This window comes from Sapajus apella, unplaced genomic scaffold, assembly GCF_009761245.1.
Source record: "Sapajus apella isolate SASKATOON/1434 unplaced genomic scaffold, GSC_monkey_1.0 scaffold17, whole genome shotgun sequence".
Taxonomy (NCBI): domain Eukaryota; kingdom Metazoa; phylum Chordata; class Mammalia; order Primates; family Cebidae; genus Sapajus; species Sapajus apella.
The window spans coordinates 2,735,964-2,754,384 of NW_022436957.1; the positions used below are offsets into that span (position 1 = coordinate 2,735,964).

General features: G+C 39.6%; 1 non-coding gene across 1 annotated transcript; it reads right to left on the reverse strand.

Moving 5' to 3' along the window:
• Window positions 1-16,371: 16,371 nt before the first annotated feature.
• Window positions 16,372-16,512, reverse strand: LOC116556832. Its single transcript, XR_004271181.1, has one exon. It is a non-coding gene; the product is annotated as a U4 spliceosomal RNA (small nuclear RNA).
• Window positions 16,513-18,421: the final 1,909 nt, after the last annotated feature.

An 18,421-nucleotide genomic window follows, 5' to 3' on the forward strand; every position in this document is an offset into this window, starting at 1 on the left:
CAAGATGAGATTTGTTATGGAAATTGGTTCATACAATTATGAAGACAACAAGTCCCACAATGATGCCATATTCAAGCTGGAGAACCAGGAAAGCCAGCAGTGTAATTCAGTCCAAGTTCAAAAGGCTGAGAACCAGAGGAATGGATGGGGTAACTCGCAGTATGAGGCCAAATTCCTGAGATCAGGGAGGACCACTAGTCCCAGAGTCTGAAAGCCTGAGAACCAGAAGCTGGGAGGTCCAGGGGAAGGAGAAGATGAATGTCCCAGCTCAAGAAGAGAAAGCAAATTCACCCTTCTTCTGCCTTTTTATTTGGGCTCTCAGTGGATTTGAGAATGCCTGCCCACATTGCTGAGGGTGGATCTTCTTTACTTGGTCTACTGATTCAATGCTAATCTCGTCTGGAAACACTCTCACAGATGCACCTGGAATCAATGTTTTACCAACTCTCTGGGCCTCCCTTACCCTAGTCAAGTTGGCACTTACAATAAACCATTATACAAATGAATGTGGATGGGAAGGTATTGAGCTTTAGGTAAAGGTATATCAAATATAAAACCTACGAGGTTACTCGGAGTCCTCCCATAAAAATAAGTAGGGATATTCAGAATCGGGAAGCTGGGGCAGGACATGATTAGACCTGCATGTGAAAACAATCTCTCTGACCAAAAGAGGAAGAAGCTGGGGGCAAAAAGACCAGTTACCTTATGCCTTACTTCTAATAACAAGCTCTTTTTTGTTGTTGTTTTGTTGTATGATAATCAGCCTTGCATTCCATTCCAAAAATTGCAAGTTTTCCATCCCTAATTGCATGCTTTAATTCATAGACCAATATTTCAAGTCCTTATAAGGGCTGGAATGACATCCTTCCATCCCACTCTCATGGTACCTGGTAAAACCACCCCAATCCAAGTCCTTAGATTTGCCCAAATTCCCTTTTAGAGCATTCCCAGCATAAAGGATTGTGTTCTTGTAACTGAGCTATGGCTTCCTCTGTTTTCTTTATACTCATTGATATCTTGAAAAGATAGATTGAAGTTTTTCAAAAGTGGAAGAAACCACCCTATGAAATAGCAAGTAGTTCTTCCTTAGAAAGATTCAGCCTTTTAATGATGATATGAAGACCATGAGAAATACTATAGAAGGGAAGGTTTCCTTGTGAGGAAGAAGGGTGTCTTTTAGGATGATGCTACCCAAAATGGGGTCTGTGGATGGCTGCTATTCCCAAGTCATTACCAATCTGCAACGAGTTAAGTAAAGAAATGGAGAGTAACCGTTTTTAACTGTGTATAGCACTTTATTAGAGCAATTGTATAGCTTTTGAATCTAATGGTAAAAATAGGAGCTTGTATGTGTAGGTCTCTATTTCTTCCTTTTCAAAATTTGTTTTTATTTATACAACTGTACTGTAAACATCGTAAACATTGGTTTTGGAAACATTGAAAAAATTTTTTTGAAAAGTGTCAGTCTTGAATGTTTTGCCATCTCTCCAGTGTGGTGACTCAGTAGATACAGGGGCATGGCTGTGAGACTCCCTCTCCTACCTGCTCTCAATTGGTCTCCCTGGGATCTTTACCTCCCCACCCTTTGCATTTAATCCTCCACCAAACTTTACTGGACCTTCCATTGATCTTATCATCAGTCTTTGACCTTAGCTTTGGTATCTTAAACTACACACTTAAACTTCAGATTCAAAAAAGGCATGTCCTTAAAATTCTAACTTGTATTAAGAAAAAATGAGTATTTATTGAGGGGCTACATTGTCCTAACAACTACCGAGTACTTTAGATATTAATATATTGTCCTTTACCCTTACAATAGCTGTGAGGGAAGTGAATCACCTTATAGACAGGGAAAGGGAGTCTATAGACAGTAACTGCCTGAGCTAGTTTGGGGACCAGTGCATGTTTCTTCTGCTCTGCCACAATTTATACCCAAGAATCTGTTTAGTTTCACCAAATAATTATAATTTAATCTTTTTCTAGTTCAAGGTCATAATCCATCTAAAGTTCAGCCATACTGACCTAAAACTATAAAAAATGCTCTACGAGAAGCTCTGTGGCCACTTTTCATAAAACCCTTTAAAGATCTGAATTCTAAGTGGCTAATTGCAAAGGTTCTTTGCTAAACAGTAAAATTATTTTAAAGTCGTCATTTAAATAGGATATAAATTTTGATGAAAGCTCTGTATCTCTTGCAGAACCATTAAAATGTCACTTATATACCTTCCCTTTCTCAAAGGCAGGTTGTCAGGAATTGACATTTGATTATGCAAATTATTTTTTAAGACTAAGAAATTACAGTAGAAAGTTCCAAAACAGAAATGATTTTAGAGTTGTGTACTGCCACTACCCACCCCCCAAAAAAGCAATTTAAAGAAAAAAAAGTTTTTGCCTAAACTTAAACTCTTTTAGAATTACCATAACATCTAAAATTTCAATGCAGTATGGACAAATAGAAAATAAGAATTCTTGTCACCCATTAAAAATCTGTTTAATAACAATCTTACTTTATTTTTCTCCCTGGTTTGAGCCCATACAATCTTACTTTTAAGTGACACAAAAAATTCCCAACTTTCATGTATTATCAACCTTAAAATCTTATCTGCCACTTGGATATTTTGTGTGTCCCAGACGACAAAACTTTTTATAATCGGGATCTCATTGACTTCTCACAATATGCAGTATTTCACAAATAAAGAATATAAGTGTATTGGTTAGCTATTGTTGTCTAACAAATGGTTCCAAGACTTAGTGGCTTAAAACATCAGCCATTTATTATTCCTCATGTATCTGTAAATCAGCTGGGAAGCATTTCTGATCTAGAATAAGCTTATTGGTCTTGGGTGTGCTTGTTGCTGCATTCAGGCTAGCCTGGGCTTGTTCTCATGGCAGTGATTGGGTCAAAGAAAGGAAGTAGAAGGGAAAAAGTGCTTTGTGAATCATCTGCCTGTGTGATAACAGCCAAAGCAAGTTACAAGACTAAGTCCAGGGTCAGGAGTAAGAGAAACTACAATACAACTCAGTCCTGGATTGGTTAAGGAGTCAGGTCTGAATCCAGTGCATGTGCTTTCTACCTTGCCACATTAAATTTACACCAAGGGATCCTGTGTACATCTTCGTTAAATAATTACAATCAATCTTACCTAGTTTAGAGTCAATAAAGTGACCGTTATCCTGCTGATCAAAGTTATAAACATGCACTACAAGAAGCAGAACAGAGAAGCACTTTTCACAAAGTCCTTTAAAGATCTGAACTATAGGTAGCCAATTGCAAAGTGTGTAGATACACGGAGGCCATTCAACAGGGCAGTTTATGCAATCAGTTAATTACAGCAAGGCTGAAATAATAATTTAACAAGTTGCCATTAGGCAACTAGTAATTTGAAAATAGGTCTGTGGGACTCCAGAGTCTGCATTTTTGTTTGTCAAGAGGCCATTTTACCAGTTATATGGGACTAATATTATGGATTTTATCTGGCATACTTGTTGAAAATTTTGTAGACATTACACATAGAGAGAATGTGAACACTGAAGCTGTGACTGTGGCAACACCAGAATGTAACAGATGCTGCATACAAAAATGAAGTGAGACAATTATGTGGTTTGGATGTTTGTCCCCACTAAATCTCATGTTGAAATGTGATTCCCAATGTCAGAGGTGGAGCTTGGTGAGGGGTGATTTTATCATGGGAGTGGATCCCTCTTGAATGGCTTATCCAACTATTTGGTGATAAGGAAGTTCTCAACTAGTTCACATAAGACCTGGTTGTTTGAATGAGTCTGGGACTTCCCCACTCTCTCTTGCTCCCACTCTCAACATTCGATATGTCAGCTCCCCCTTTGCCATCCACCATGATTGGAAGCTTCCTGAGGCCTCATCAGAAGCAGATGCTAGAGCCATACTTGTAGAGCCTACAGAACCATGGGCCAATTAAAGCTGTTTTCTTTATAAATTACTGAGCCTCAGGTATTTTTTTGGAGCAATGCAAAAACAGCCTAACACAGATGGGAATGCAGAATTTAGAGAGGAATTCCCTAACTCTCAGATCCCTTCTCCAGATCAAGGATGTGAAATGGATCAAACTGTGGAAGGCACATTCTTCTGGGGAAGTTACAAAGAGTGTGATTCCCATTTCCCTGGAGCTGGAAAGTGTGTGGGGTGGTAGACGTGCACGTCAGTGTGAAGATTGTGAGCTCTACTGGAAGCCCTCTGAGAGAGTGATACGGCTCCCTGAAGATGAATGTACCAAAGACTCCATCAGGTGCCTAGCTCACACCTGAGAAGGGAAAGTGGGTCATGGGAGCAAGTCTCTCAGGGTTCACCCAATGTTCACCACCCAACAAATTGTACCTTGACTTGAATAATCTCTAACAGATTTGATTTTTTTCATAACAGATATAATTTTTTTCAATCCAGCTTGGTGGATCCTAGGAAAATGTCAAGCTGTGCAAATCTGGCATGAGAGTAGAAAGACCTCTATGTGGACACACTGGATTCTTTACAGTTGAGTGGTAGAACCTGGGCAAGAGACTCATGCTCTCTGTTCCTTGTTCAGTATCTTAGAACATACTGACTTGGCCAAACTTACATGTTGGTTGGAGGCTTAAATAGAGTAATGGATGAGCATATCTTAAAAAGAGTAAGATGTTATACAAATGTCTTTAATCATCTCTTGCATAGAGAGTCTTGTACCCATGTGCCTAAAAAAGCCAATTACAATTTTCTTAGACTCCAGGCAATGTCTCCTAACTGATCCAGGTAAAATCTACTATGAACCTACCACAAAAAGGAGGAAACGGATGGATGTGCTGATTAGTAAATATAAAGAATGAGATTTCTGTAAGTTCATTGACTATACGACAGACTCTAAAATGCTAAGTAGTTATGTCCACAGCACTGGAAAAAACCAATCCAGTTTACTGGCTTTGAACTTACATCTTTCCTTACAGTACTACACATCCCCAAACTGCGTCCATTCCAAACATAGGATTCTATTTCTAACATTGTAAATCAAAGCAGAAAATTGTTGAAGGTTTTAGAAGGTTTTTGCTTCACCTCTCTTAAAATATACATGAGTTTCTCTAAATTCCTGATCAAGACTGACTATGTTTACCTTCTTCAGGCACACTCCTTGTGGTTCTAGAAGGGGCAAGACATAGGTTTAAAAAAAAAATGAAGGATGGAATTCTAAAAGAATAAGCATTTGAAAGCCCCCAGCTGCCTCAAAATTTACATGACTGCAGGTTTCCACAAACACTTTCGCTAAATGCTGTGGTCATCACACTCCACTCTGAGTCCTTAGATAGAAAAATAAAGCACATGTCAGTTGCTCAGGAACTTAATATCCAGTGGACAAGGAAGCTTTGCTGCAGCCACATTTATTTTAAAAAATAGGATTGATAAGATGCAAGGTTGGAGACACGGGTGGTGGTTGCTACAGACAGCGACCCAGGGTAAAGAATTACCGTTTTTAAACTGAAAATTGAAAATCTAGCCAACACCAATTTGTCACAGATCCTAAAGAAATCCACAGAATCAGAGTATTTAATTAATCTAAATGATAAATTGCCTACGAATCTCAACTGTGCAGGCAGCACCTATGAGCAGAAAATTCACACAAGAAAGAAAAATAAATAGGAATACTGGTGGTGCTGGAAATTTACCTTATAAACAACATTATTCTAAATTTTACAGCCTAATACTTTGAAGTCTTATAATATATTTGCTCATAATCCCTGAAGGAGTGAAAAATTAGAAGTATTCTTTAGGGCTTCTCCAAAGATGTATAGCCACGAACATTTGCTGTTGCCAAATACACACATTTAAATGAAAATAGCTGACACCTGGTAGAGTCACCCTCTGGAGATGTATACAGAAACATTAATCTGAGGTTAACCCAACAACCCAATGTATACATGATGTATTATATAGAAAAATAAAATACACAGTCATACGATTATTCATCTGACAATAATAATGTAGCCTCCTTAGGGGAAAAGATAAAGGGAAAAATCCATAGAATATTTTGGAAAATTCATTTTTAATCACATCTCCCAAGCATCTAACTTATTTGTAGGCTTTGCAATCATACAGATATATAAATATATATTTGAAATCTCTTCCCCTGGAAAATTACTGTTCTTTAAGAGAGACACCTTCTAGAATCTATAAAAAAAAATCACGTTTACATGAAAAGATCATCATTTCCTTTCTTGAATTTTGAAGCATCTTTGAAGAGGGAGGAGAATTTGCAAAATCAGGAAAGGGCTGCTCTCAGAAAATCCAATCACTTTTCAAGCAATGATACAATGCCAGATGTTAAAATTTATCTGAAGATCTCTAGAGAAGTGAAAGCAATTAGATGTTATCCTTCATTTCTTCTGTTTAGAATCTCATTACCAAAGATTGCAGACATGTCGGTTATGATGTACATCTTGCAGGTGGCACTTTGTCATTGTTAAAATAAAGTGGGGTACAACAGAATCTTACTATAATTTTTCCTTTGTGGTGTGGGGAGAAAGAGAGAAAGACGAAGAGAAAGGGAGAGAGAGAGAAGAATAGGCCGGGCGCGGTGGCTCACGCCTATAATCCCAGCACTTTGGGAGGCCGAGGCGGGTGGATCACTAGGTCAAGAGATTGAGACCATCCTGGTCAACGTGCTGAAACCCCGTCTCTACCAAAAATACAAAACTTACTGGGCATGGTGGCACGCACCTGTGGTCCCTGCTGCTCCAGAAGCTGAGGCAGGAGAATTGCTTGAACCCGGGAGGTGGAGGTTGCGGTGTGCGGTGAGCCGAGATCGTGCCATTGCACTCTAGCGTGGGTAACAAGAGCGAAACTCTGTCTCAAAAAAAAAAAAAAAAAAAAAAAGAGAGAGAGAGAGAAGAATAAGGGAGGGAGGAATAAGATCCTATACATATACAGTAAATCTTATTAATTGCATTATTTTGAAATGTTATTTCCTAGTAACTACAATTAGAGGGCATTTTAAGCCATTTTAGCATGTCACACACAATGATAATCTATATCATACGTATCTTCTGTGATGTGGCCACAAGAGAAGGCTACCATAAGAATGTCACACCACAGCTGTCCATGGCACTGAAAACCAGAAAGCAATATGGGTATCACCTTAACCCAGGCACCATCAAATGTGGAGTCAGGGAAACAGAGTCCAACTCCACTCCCAACAGCAAAAATCCTTGGCTGAGTCACCAGTCCCTTTTTCCATGCAATGATGGAGTGAGACCACAACATCCCCAGAGACCCTTTAAAAGTCCACAGTGCCCTAATACTAACTAATTTTGACTGTTTCCAACAGCTCCAAGGGTGTTTCTGAGGAATGAATTTAGAGCATGTGGTAAGGCATATGACAATGTCATCATTTCTATATGTGAAATAAAGCCTCTGGTCTTTTTCTACTGACAGCTGAGAAATTCATGCAGGAGAAAGTAACAACCTGTACAGATACATTTGACCAGCAGGCTTGCATAATTCCAGGAGCACCTACTCTGTGCATGGCTACAGGAGAAACAGCAGAAACTAGAGAGACAGAGCATGATCTCCATCCACAGGTCCAGCTCTCCCTGCAAGACATTGGAAGGGCATACTGGTGTCAGGCAGAATTTACTCAGCACACTCTCAAAATTAGAATGTCATGTGTTCCTGTCAGGGTGAGATGAACTTCACAGGGCCATTCGGGCTGATGCATACTCAGTGCCACTTTGCTGGATCCCAGCAGCCAGAGCTGCTGATGGGATTTGCAGGCTGGAGGAAGCATCGTCTGCTCTGTAGCCAACCTACAGCACTTGGGTGTAGGGCCCACCAGGAAAAGGACAAGCCATCCAGCTCCATGATCCTCATGGTCCTTAGTGTCTGTTTACAGCTAAAAAATGTGCTTAAGTTTTGTGAAACAGACAACTTCACTAAATGATTGCAAATTCGTTCTCAAACAATAATTGCAAAAAGCATTCATTAATCCCACATCATTTTATTCAGAAAGAGAGAAAACAAGAGGTGATTTTTAAATAGACTAATATTTTCAATATTTGTGAAGAGTATTTTTAATATTTTTTAATAAAGAGACTAATATACTTAATTTATCATCCATATGTTACAGTCTCGCCAATGTACCACAATGTAGCAGTCTCTTGTTGCAAGGTATCACCCGGATTTCTTTATCTCACAGCCAAGAGAATTGAGGAGTGTGGACACAAAGGATGAGGTTGGAGCAAAAGTTTAATAAGTGAAAGAAGAAAGCTCTCTGCTGCAGAAACCCGGAAGAGGGTTACCACTTTTACAGTAGAATGCAAAGGCTTTTATAGGAAACTGATGAGGCCTGGGTGTCTCATTTGCATAAGGCACGAATTTCTGGTGGCTCCACCCCATCCTCCTACTACACATGTGAGCCCTTAGACTCTACGTTGCTTTGCTCCTCTTATTGTGCATGTGTCATGGAATGGAATTTTCCATTGCAGGCATGTCTGGGAAAGTCACCTGTGTAGCCTTTCTTATCTGTGCAGCTGTCGGCTTGTCTTAGGCAAGCTCCCCTGTGCAAGTTCCCTTATCTGTGTCTGCAGGCTGTTCTTTTCATTGAAAGAACTCAACCTGAGGACCCACCCCAACTGTCTGCCTGACAGGGTTTTTTCCTTTCTCTTCTCTCACATAGAACATGGTCATTACGGCAACTTGATGGGAATTCCAGACTCATGCTAAAATTTTCCTTCCATAATTCCCATGTCCAAAGTCACTGGTATCCATAAACAGTAAGTCGTCTTGTCAATTCTAAACATATTCCATTGTTTTGTGTGTTTTTTTAAAAATTGGAATTAAGCTCACATAACACAAAATTAACATTTTAAAGTGTGCAATTAACTCTATGGTATTTAGTACATTCACTATGCTATGCAATCACATATGACCCCAAGGACCACCAATCTCCTTTCCATCTTTGAAGATTTGTCAGTTATAGATATTTCATATACATGAAATCATACAATATGTGGCCTTTTGTGTATGGCTTGTTTTACAAAGCATGTTTGTCAATTTTTTTGTTGCTGTTTTTTTTTGAGACAGAGTTTGTATCTTGTTGCCCAGGCTGGAGTGCAATGGCACAGTCTTGGCTTACTGCAACCTCCCGCTCCCAGGCTCAAGTGATTCTCCTGCCTCAGTGTCCCAAGTAGCTGGGACTACAGGCGTGCACCACCATGCCCAGCAAATTTCTCTAGAGATGGGGTTTCGCCATGTTGCCCAAGCTGGTTTGCAACTTCTGGCCTCAAGTGATCTTCCCACCTCAGCCTCCCAATCTGCTGGGATTACAGGTGTGAGGAACCACACCTGGCCTTACAGAGCATGTGTTTGAGGTCCATCCAGGTTGTATCACATATCAGTACTTCATTCCTTTTTATGACTGAAAAATATTCCATCTCCTTTAGTTTTTAATCTTCTGTAATGTGTATATCAAATAAAAATCACTCTATTTCCACATGTAGTTTTTCTTTTTTAATACTTTGACTCATAGACTACTTTTTATCCCAGAACAATTGTGATGCATACACTCTTTAAAGAAATTATGACTTCAACTTTCAAAACATTCAAAATAGAGAAAAAGAAAAAAAAACTGCTAGAAATGTGGAACTACTTATTACCACTCCTCCCATTACAAAGATTGGTCTGTGTTATTTTTTACAATTTGAAAATTGAAATCCACTTTTTCAATCCAGTACTAAGCCTCTTCTAAATAGAGTTGACCCGTGAACACTGCAGAGGTTACGGTCACCAAGCCCTTATGTAGTCAAGAATTCAAGTATAACTTTTGGCTCCCCCAAAACTTAACTACTGAAAGCCTACTGTTGCCCAGAAGCCTTACTGACAATATAAATGGTCAATTAACATATATTTTATGTATTATATACTATATTATTGCAATGAAATAATGTAGGGAAAAGAAAATGTTATTAAGAAAGTCATAAGAAAGAGAAATTATAGTTACTATTCCTTAAGTGGAAGTGGATCATTATAGAGGTCTTTATCCTCCTTGTTCTCACATTGACGAGGGTGAGGAGGAGGAGAAACAGGAGGGGTTAGTCTTGCTGTCTCAGGGGTGCAGAGGTGGAAGGAAATCCACTAAGTGGATCCTCATAGCTCAAACTCATTGTTCAATAAGGTTAAAGAAAGTTAAATACAATGAACAAATGTGATTATCTATTTCAAATTCAACTCTCTAGTTTGCAAAAGTAAAACTGACACCTTGGTATAATTTCATGAGACTTAGTCTTTAAAATGAGTTACAGTAGACTCCTGAACAATGAGTTTAAGCTATGAGGATCCACTTATTAGTGGATTTCCTTCCACCTCTGCACCCCTGCGACAGCAAGACTAACTCCTCCTCTTCCTCCTTTTTGTCAGCCTCTTCAACGTGAGAACAAGGAGGATGAAGACCTTTATGATGATCCACTTCCACTTAATGAATAGTAAATATATTTTCTCTTCCTTAAGGATTTCTTAATAATATTTTCTTTTCTCTAGCTTACTTCATTGCAAGAATGCAGTATATAATACATATAATATATAAAACGTGTTAATTGACCATTTATATTATCAGTAAAGCTTCTGGTCAGCAGTAGGCTGTTACTAGTTAAGTTTTCAGAGAGCCAGAAGTTATACCTGAATTTTTGACTACACAGGGGGTTGATATCCCTAATCTCTACAATTTGCTGGGTTTCACTCAATGACCTCATAGAGCTGTTAGCCTCCCTTATCTTAGATGTTTATCCATACTATGTCCTAAAAGAACCTAATCCCCATTAGATACTGAGTCTTTAGTTTGAATCCATCTATATTCAATTCAAACATCACTCTGAGTAGCCAAACACTTTTGACCAGCGTTTTTGAAAGTGTAGTGAGAGGAACAATTGTTTTGAAAGACACTAACAGATGCTAGGATTGGAGCTAAGGGAGGAGGTATTGTATGCAATGAGTCTAAAACATTCTGAATTAAAGAAGCTTCAACCAGTGTCTTACTGCCAAGATTTCCTGATTTGCATATCTTTGGTACACTAATGCTCTATGATGGGGTAGACATTAGAACATTTCTTGGTTTTATTTGGTCCCAGGAACCTTGCTTCAAGAACCCTCTCCCAGGGTGAAGGTTCCTCAATGCAGGCTGTGGAAATGATTCTCTGGGCCCTTGCCAGATATCTATACCTTAGAATGAAAAATACAACTAAAAGCAAATATGGCTAGCAGTTGGGGGGTGAGCTAGGGGAACTGAGCTCTGTAGGGGACATGCAGACGTTAACAAGGCTTCTGGGAAACCCTGTGGCTTTGAGATCGGAGGAACTGAAGATAAATGTGTCTACTTTCTAATATTGCAAAGTATTTTCTCTTATATGCATGCGGACTCTGCAGGAATTACTGATGTTGGAGAGGTGCAATAGGAAAAAGAAAGCTGCTCTGTTAAAAGAAGGGATGCAGGTACCTGGACACACAGGAAAGCAAAGATCACCTGGTGACCACCAAGCAGGTTACCACCAGCCAGGTGACCATCCAGAGACAAAAACTCCTTTCCAGAGGTATTTAGAAGTAATTAGACTCCCCTATTATCTGCAGTCGGCACCTGATTCCAGGCCTCTTTTCAACTTACAATTTATAAGTAACTAGAATTTCTATACATTTCTGGAATGCATGCATGCTGAAATTCACTGTGCAACCCTTGCTGACATTAAGGCACCAAAATGTCTACAAATATAATCATTAATCATGCAAATTACCTTTCAGTTCCCCTTTAAGGTCCATAACTGCTTGTAAGGAAGATGCACCTCTGCACCTTGACAAACTCAGTCCTCTCTTGCCTAGGCACACAGGTGCACGCTTTTGCTGAGTTCTTTCTAAAAACATTTTCCTTTTTCAAACCTGTATTGTTGTGGACCACTTTCTGATGCTGGGGTTCTAACACCTTGCATGTCAGGCACCTCCCCATCTGTGATGACTCATTTTATGTGTCAATTTCATGAGCCCACAGGGTGCCTGTTAATTAATTAAATATTATTTTGGGTGTATACATGTGAGGGTGTTTCAGGGTGAGATTAACATTTGAATCAAGAGGCTGAGGAAAGCAGATGGCCTTTCCCAGTGTGGGTGGCCCTCATCCAGTCCATTGATTTCCTACCTGATTTCTGTCACTTGGACTTAAGTAAGCCAATTAAGAAGACAGATGTTCTAGCATCTCTACGTATATTCAAATTAAATTGAAATGTGTTTATACCTGGTATTGAACAGTTTTAACGTAACCATGGCTAGTTAGATGGTTTTGATCTGGCTGCTATTATGAATTACAGATGTACTAAACTAAAGAATGTTCATGCTCCATACTGATGTGTTTAGAACAAAAACAAGAGGTTAAAATCTGAGGAAATTTAGCGAACATTGATTTATTTGTTCAAAAAAAGCAAACAAAACAACACCCGACCAAGAGCATTTACCCTGGAGCATGGGAAATACTTTTAGGCAGATAGAATGAAGAATAAAAGTGTTCTCCCAAAGGAACATGAAACATAGAATAATCAGAATATAATGTGGCAAATTGGGTGAACCTGATGGAAGCCAATATTTGGAGGAACACACAAGGGATTGATAAAATTGCACTCATAGAATTTTTTTCTGAGTAGAGGGAGAGAACCATGGCAATTGAGACATTTAAATGCACCTGTTTAACATGTTTCAAATTATGGGAATTTTCTTATTGTTATTATTTTGAGAGACAGTTTTATTCTGTAACCCAGGCTGGAGTGCAGTGACACCATCAGAGCTCACTGTAGCCTCAACCTCCTAAGCTCAAACCATCCTCCCACCTTAGCCTCCCAGGTAGCTCGGGCTACAGGCACATGCCACCACACCTCGATAATACTTTTATTTTTTGTAGAGACAGGTTCTTGCTATGTTGTCCAGGCTGCTCTTGAACTCCTGGCCTCAAGCAATCCTCCCACTTAGGCCTCCCAAAGTGCCAGGATTATAGCTGTGAGCCACACTCTGTGCCAGCAAATGATGGGGAATTTAAAATGAGATGTAAATATGTCTCTTGGTCCTCTATGCCCTCCTACATAACCTTGACTGCCATATGTTGAACACTCACCCTGTGCCAGCCTTTATTACAAGTTATTAACTCATGTGAGGTAGTAAATAATTTGCCCAGACTTTGTCATGGGTTCCCAGCACAGAACTTCTGAAACCTTTGGAATTTCCTGAGAGAAGTGTGTCTTTCTTATGCTAATGAGGTGACTCAGGGTTCACTGAAGTTAATAGCGTCAGGATGGGAGCTGGTCACAAGAAAGACCAACCATGTGATTGGAGGGTTGGGGAGATTTTCATCTGCCTGACCTTTGGGGATGAGAGATGGCAGGAGATGAAAGTCAACAACATGGTCAATAATTGATTGATTGATCATGCCTACCAAACAAAATATGGATAGGAACTCTCGACACTGAAGCTTAGTAGAGCTTCTTGGATGGTGAACACTTTGATATGCTGGGAGAAGGGTATATCCTGATCCCATGGGAAAAGGGCACAGAAGCTCTGAATTCCCAATTCCTTCTTGGATCTTGCCCTACATGCATCTTTTTTATTTCTTTTCTTTTTCTTTTTTTCTTTTGATACAGGGTCTCACTTTGTCATTCAGGCTGGAGTGCAGTGGCACAGTGATGGCTCACCATAGCCTCAAATCCCTGGGCTCAAGCAATCCTCCCACCTCAGCCTCTCGAGTAGCTGGGACCACAGGCACATACCATCATGCCCCACTAACCTTTAAAAAATTTTTTTAGAGATGGGGGTCCCACTAAGTTTTCAAGGTTGGTCTCAAACTCCTGGCCTCAAGCAACTCTCTTGTCTTGGCTTTCCAAAATGCTAGGATTACAGATGTGAGCCCTGGCACCCAGCCTATGTGTATCCTTTATAATAAAACTGTAATCATTAAGTATAGTGCTTCCTGATTGAGTTCTAGTGAATTACAAAACTTGAGGAGTTCACAAGAACCCCTGAATTTATAGTAAATTGGTATAAAGTGCAAGTGGCCTGGAAACTGGTGTCCATGGTATAGGAAGTCTTCTTGAGGTTTAAATCCTTTAACTTGTAGGATCTGAGCTAACTCTGGATGATTAGCATGAAAGCTGAATAGCAGAACACTCAGTTGGGGTTGCAACAGAATAATACCTGATATGGCTTGGCAGTGTTTCCACCCATATCTCACCTTGAATTGTAGCTCCCATGATTCCCACATGACAGTGGAAGGTAATTGAATCATGGGGGTGTGTCTTTCCTGTGCTATTCTCATGATAGCAAATAAGTCTCATGAGATCTGGTGGTTTTATAAAGGGGAATTCCCCTGCACAACTCTTGCCTGCTGCCATGTAAGACATGACTTTGCTCCTCCTTTACCTTCTGCCATGATTGTGAGGCCTCCCCAGCCATGGGGAACTGTGAGTCAATTAAACCTCTTTCCTTTATAAATTACCCAGCCTTGGGTATGTCTTTATTAGCAGTATGAAAACAGACTAATACAACACCCCAGTTATACATACTCCCATTACCATTGGAGGTGAAACTGCCTTTGCAAAACTATGATAGTAGGAGAAATCTGACATAGTTGACTCCATCTTGCTTCTGACCTCCAAGATGCTTTGGTCATTCCCCAACATAGGTCAAGCTAACTTTACGAGGAATTTAGTTCGTAGTTTGACATTAAAGCAAGAATGATTATAGCCCTTCAACTAAACTAAACTGACTTCCCCAAAACTAAACCACCTTGGAAAGGCAATAAGAATAGGATTATGGGAAGGGCTTGAACTCTGCTAAGATTTAGGCATAGATTCTATAATTCAATTCCTTATTGCTCAGGGGTCATATGGCCAGAGGTCACAATATGTGTGGCCTTTGCAATTGCTCCCAAAGATAATATCACCATTGTAGAACCTAAGATTGTTTTTTTCCAAGTTGTTTTTCAGACTGACCCCAGCAGGACTCATGACTCATGATTTAGCTGGTCCTATGGACCTACCCAGAGGTGGACTCAATGCATGAGGACCATTTTCCACACCCCTGTAATTTTGCCCACAGCCAATTAGCAGCACCCATTCCCTAATCCACTGTCTACCAAGTTGTCCATAAAAATACTATCTTCCTAGGGACGCTGATGTGAGTGATAACTCTGTTTCTCCCTTATGGGTCAGCCTCACATCAATTAAACTCTCTCTCTACTGCAATGCTGTATCTCAATGAACTGATTTTGCCTGTGCAGTGGGCAGGAAGAACTCATCAAGCAATTATAGACATAGATATTGTTATAAACCCCATTTTGCAGATGCAGAAACTGAGGCACAGAATAAATAATCAGCTCAAGGTCAGAGAGCAGTTGAGCCAGGCTTTGGACCCATGTAGCTCAGTTTCAAGCCAATGTTCTTTTATTATTATTATTATAGACACAGAGTCTTGCTATGTTGCCCAGGCTGGTCTCAAACTCCTGAGCTCAAGCAATCCTCCCTCTTCCGCCTCCCAAAATGCTAGGATAACAGGTGTGAGCCGTTGTGCCTGACCCCTATTTTTTCTCTTTATTACTTTAATTTTAATCTTTTTTAAGAGACAGGGTTTCACTATGTTGCCAAGAGTCATCTGAAACTTCTGCGCTCATGTGATTCTCCTGTCTTGGCCTCCCAAAGTACTAGGATTACAAGCGTGAGCCACTGTGCCCTCAAGTCAATGTTCTTAACACTCTCATGTTCTGCCTCCCAATGAAATGCTTATGTGTTATCCAAACTCAAGGAAGATATATTAATAATATATCATGATTTTAATTATAATAGAAGGGTTGAAAATGTTAACCCTTGAAAGAAAGATAGGGAAGTAAAAATGCACACGACACTATAATAAAAGAAAGAGTCACAACATCACAGGTATGTCTTTATTGCTGTAAATCTAAGTAATTTTTCTGGTATTTTGTAGAGAAAGAACTATAGCTGTGATGATCCCAGGAGCCATATTTGCATATGCAGACATTTTCCAACATAATAAAATCTTTGGAAATCCCATCTATATTGACTTTAGTATAGAAGGATCTGATCAAAGTTTCATCAAGTAATACCCTCCACTTCTCTTCCAGTTCCTGCATAATTTATATCTCTGTGGAGAAACCAGTCTTTTGATCTGTCCCCAGAAGGTTTAGGGATTAAAGTCCCTAAGGCTATCAGTGAGCTCAGTGACTAGAGTCTCTGATATACTCCCATTCCATAAAAAGCAAGACGCATGCCCCAAAGTTTGAAACACTGTAAGATGAGGAGGCTTTCTAATGAATATATTTTTTTCTTTTTTTTTTTTTAATTCAGTCTCCGTAGAGACTGTCAAAAATTGCCAAGGCCGACTATATTTCAAGTTGTCATGCCGGGGTATTGGGAAAAGTTTTCAATTAGCAATAATTGCGCCTCGGATAAACCTCATTGGCTACGATACTGCCACTGCGCAAAGCTCTAATGAATATATTAAAGGGAGGTTTTTAACTGTGTATGGGACTCATGGTTTCTCCCCATCACCTTTCCCCTAATGCTTTCTAAAGAAATTCCATCACATGACACTGCAATGCTTAATATGCCATAATTCCATGTGTTGCTAATGTTATACAATATTAAAATGAAATTGTGATATTTGAAGTGTGCTCATAGCACAATTTGAAAAAATATGCCAGTTTTGAAACTCTGCCAACATCAGCTTGAAAATCTTGCCATAGATTGTTCTTACAGATATATTAATCTGAGTTCCCCCAGGGGTCAACCCGAGACCAGGAGTTGGGTGTAGCGGGCTTATTTATGCAAGAGCTTATCCAAAAAGCCCAATGGGGAAGTGGGGAGTGAGAGTTACAGAAATAAAAGGGGATGTGTTAATAAGCGGAGGTTTAGTCACTCTCATCCCTGGGAAGGAAGGTGGGGTCTTGGAAACACACCCCCACCCCAGGGAAGGAGGCATTTGATCTCTGACTCCCTTCTTCCATGTCCACGGGCTGTCTGAGGGGTTTTGACCCACATGCAGCTGAGTAAGTTCCCTAGGGACAGAGCCAGTCCTGAGCTGAGAAGAAGGAAGCCAGACGCGCCAGTACACCTGCTGGCTGTGAACCCTCTAGTATACCTGCTGGCAAACGGAGAATGGCCAAGGGAATGTGGGTGGGGCATCCACTACCTTCCACAGATGGAGCTTACATGTCTGTGCTGAAAATAATCCTTGACACATTAGAGGCCTCCTTTTTAAGGACTCAAAATGCCAAAGAAACTTCTGTCCTTTTTAAAGACACTTCTGTAGCACCATCCAGACTAGAAAGACAACAGGTCTATGGCACCAAGCTTCCCTTACTAAAAATAAGAAGGCTGTAAGGGACAAGCATCAGGTCTTCTGTACTGGCAATATGTCTCATACCAAGAAAGCACTAAATCATTTTGTTAAATGAAGGCAAGAGTCGATGAATACCACTGTCTCCTACACATTCAGTTAAGACGAATAGTGGATCATTTGCCGAAATTCCCAAAGATGTTCATTTTACATTCAGAAGTCTAAAGGAAGAAACAGATGCTTTTTTTCCAAAAATTTTTTTAATGTCATTTTAAAGCACATAAAATGAGTCATTAAAGTGAAAATCTTAAAAAGAACCACTGAAAGGGAGAGGGTTTTTCCCATGGTGTCTTTATATTTTCTTAATTCCATTTGAATAACTCACTGTAAGTTCTCTATAGGAAGAGAATCATGTATCAGAATTTCTCAAAGGTCAGCTTGGAGAGGGTATAGGCATGAAGCACAGCCATTCCTATATTTTAAACACTGTGGTATGATTTCCAGAAGGTCCTTTCTGTGATTACATCTATAGTTTGAAATTTCAAAATTCTAAGGCCAACATTACCAATGTTGGCTGATAATTAATTTGCAGAGGTTCGTAGATGGGGAGATGATCACTTACAATATTAATTCAAGACTAGCACCATCCAACAGAAACATAACACAAGCCATAAACAGGGGCCATGCACATGATTTTAAATTTTCCCATAACCTCATTTTAAAAAGTAAAAAGAACAGGTGAAGCCAAATTCAGTAACATATTTTCATATAAGCCAATATACACAAAATATGATCATTTCATTATGTAAATAATTTTATTATAATTATTATTGTTTAAGAGAAGGGCTCTGTTAAGTTGCCCTGGCTGGAGTGCAGCGACATTCACAGGCATGATCATAGCATGCAATAGCCTCTAACTCCCGGCCTCAAATGATTATCTTGTCTCAACCTCCCAAGTAACTAAGACTATAGTCAAGTGCTACAGTGCTTGGCTATATGTCAATAATGTTTTATAAATTACTGAGATATTTTACATTCTCTTTCTTGTACTAAGTCATT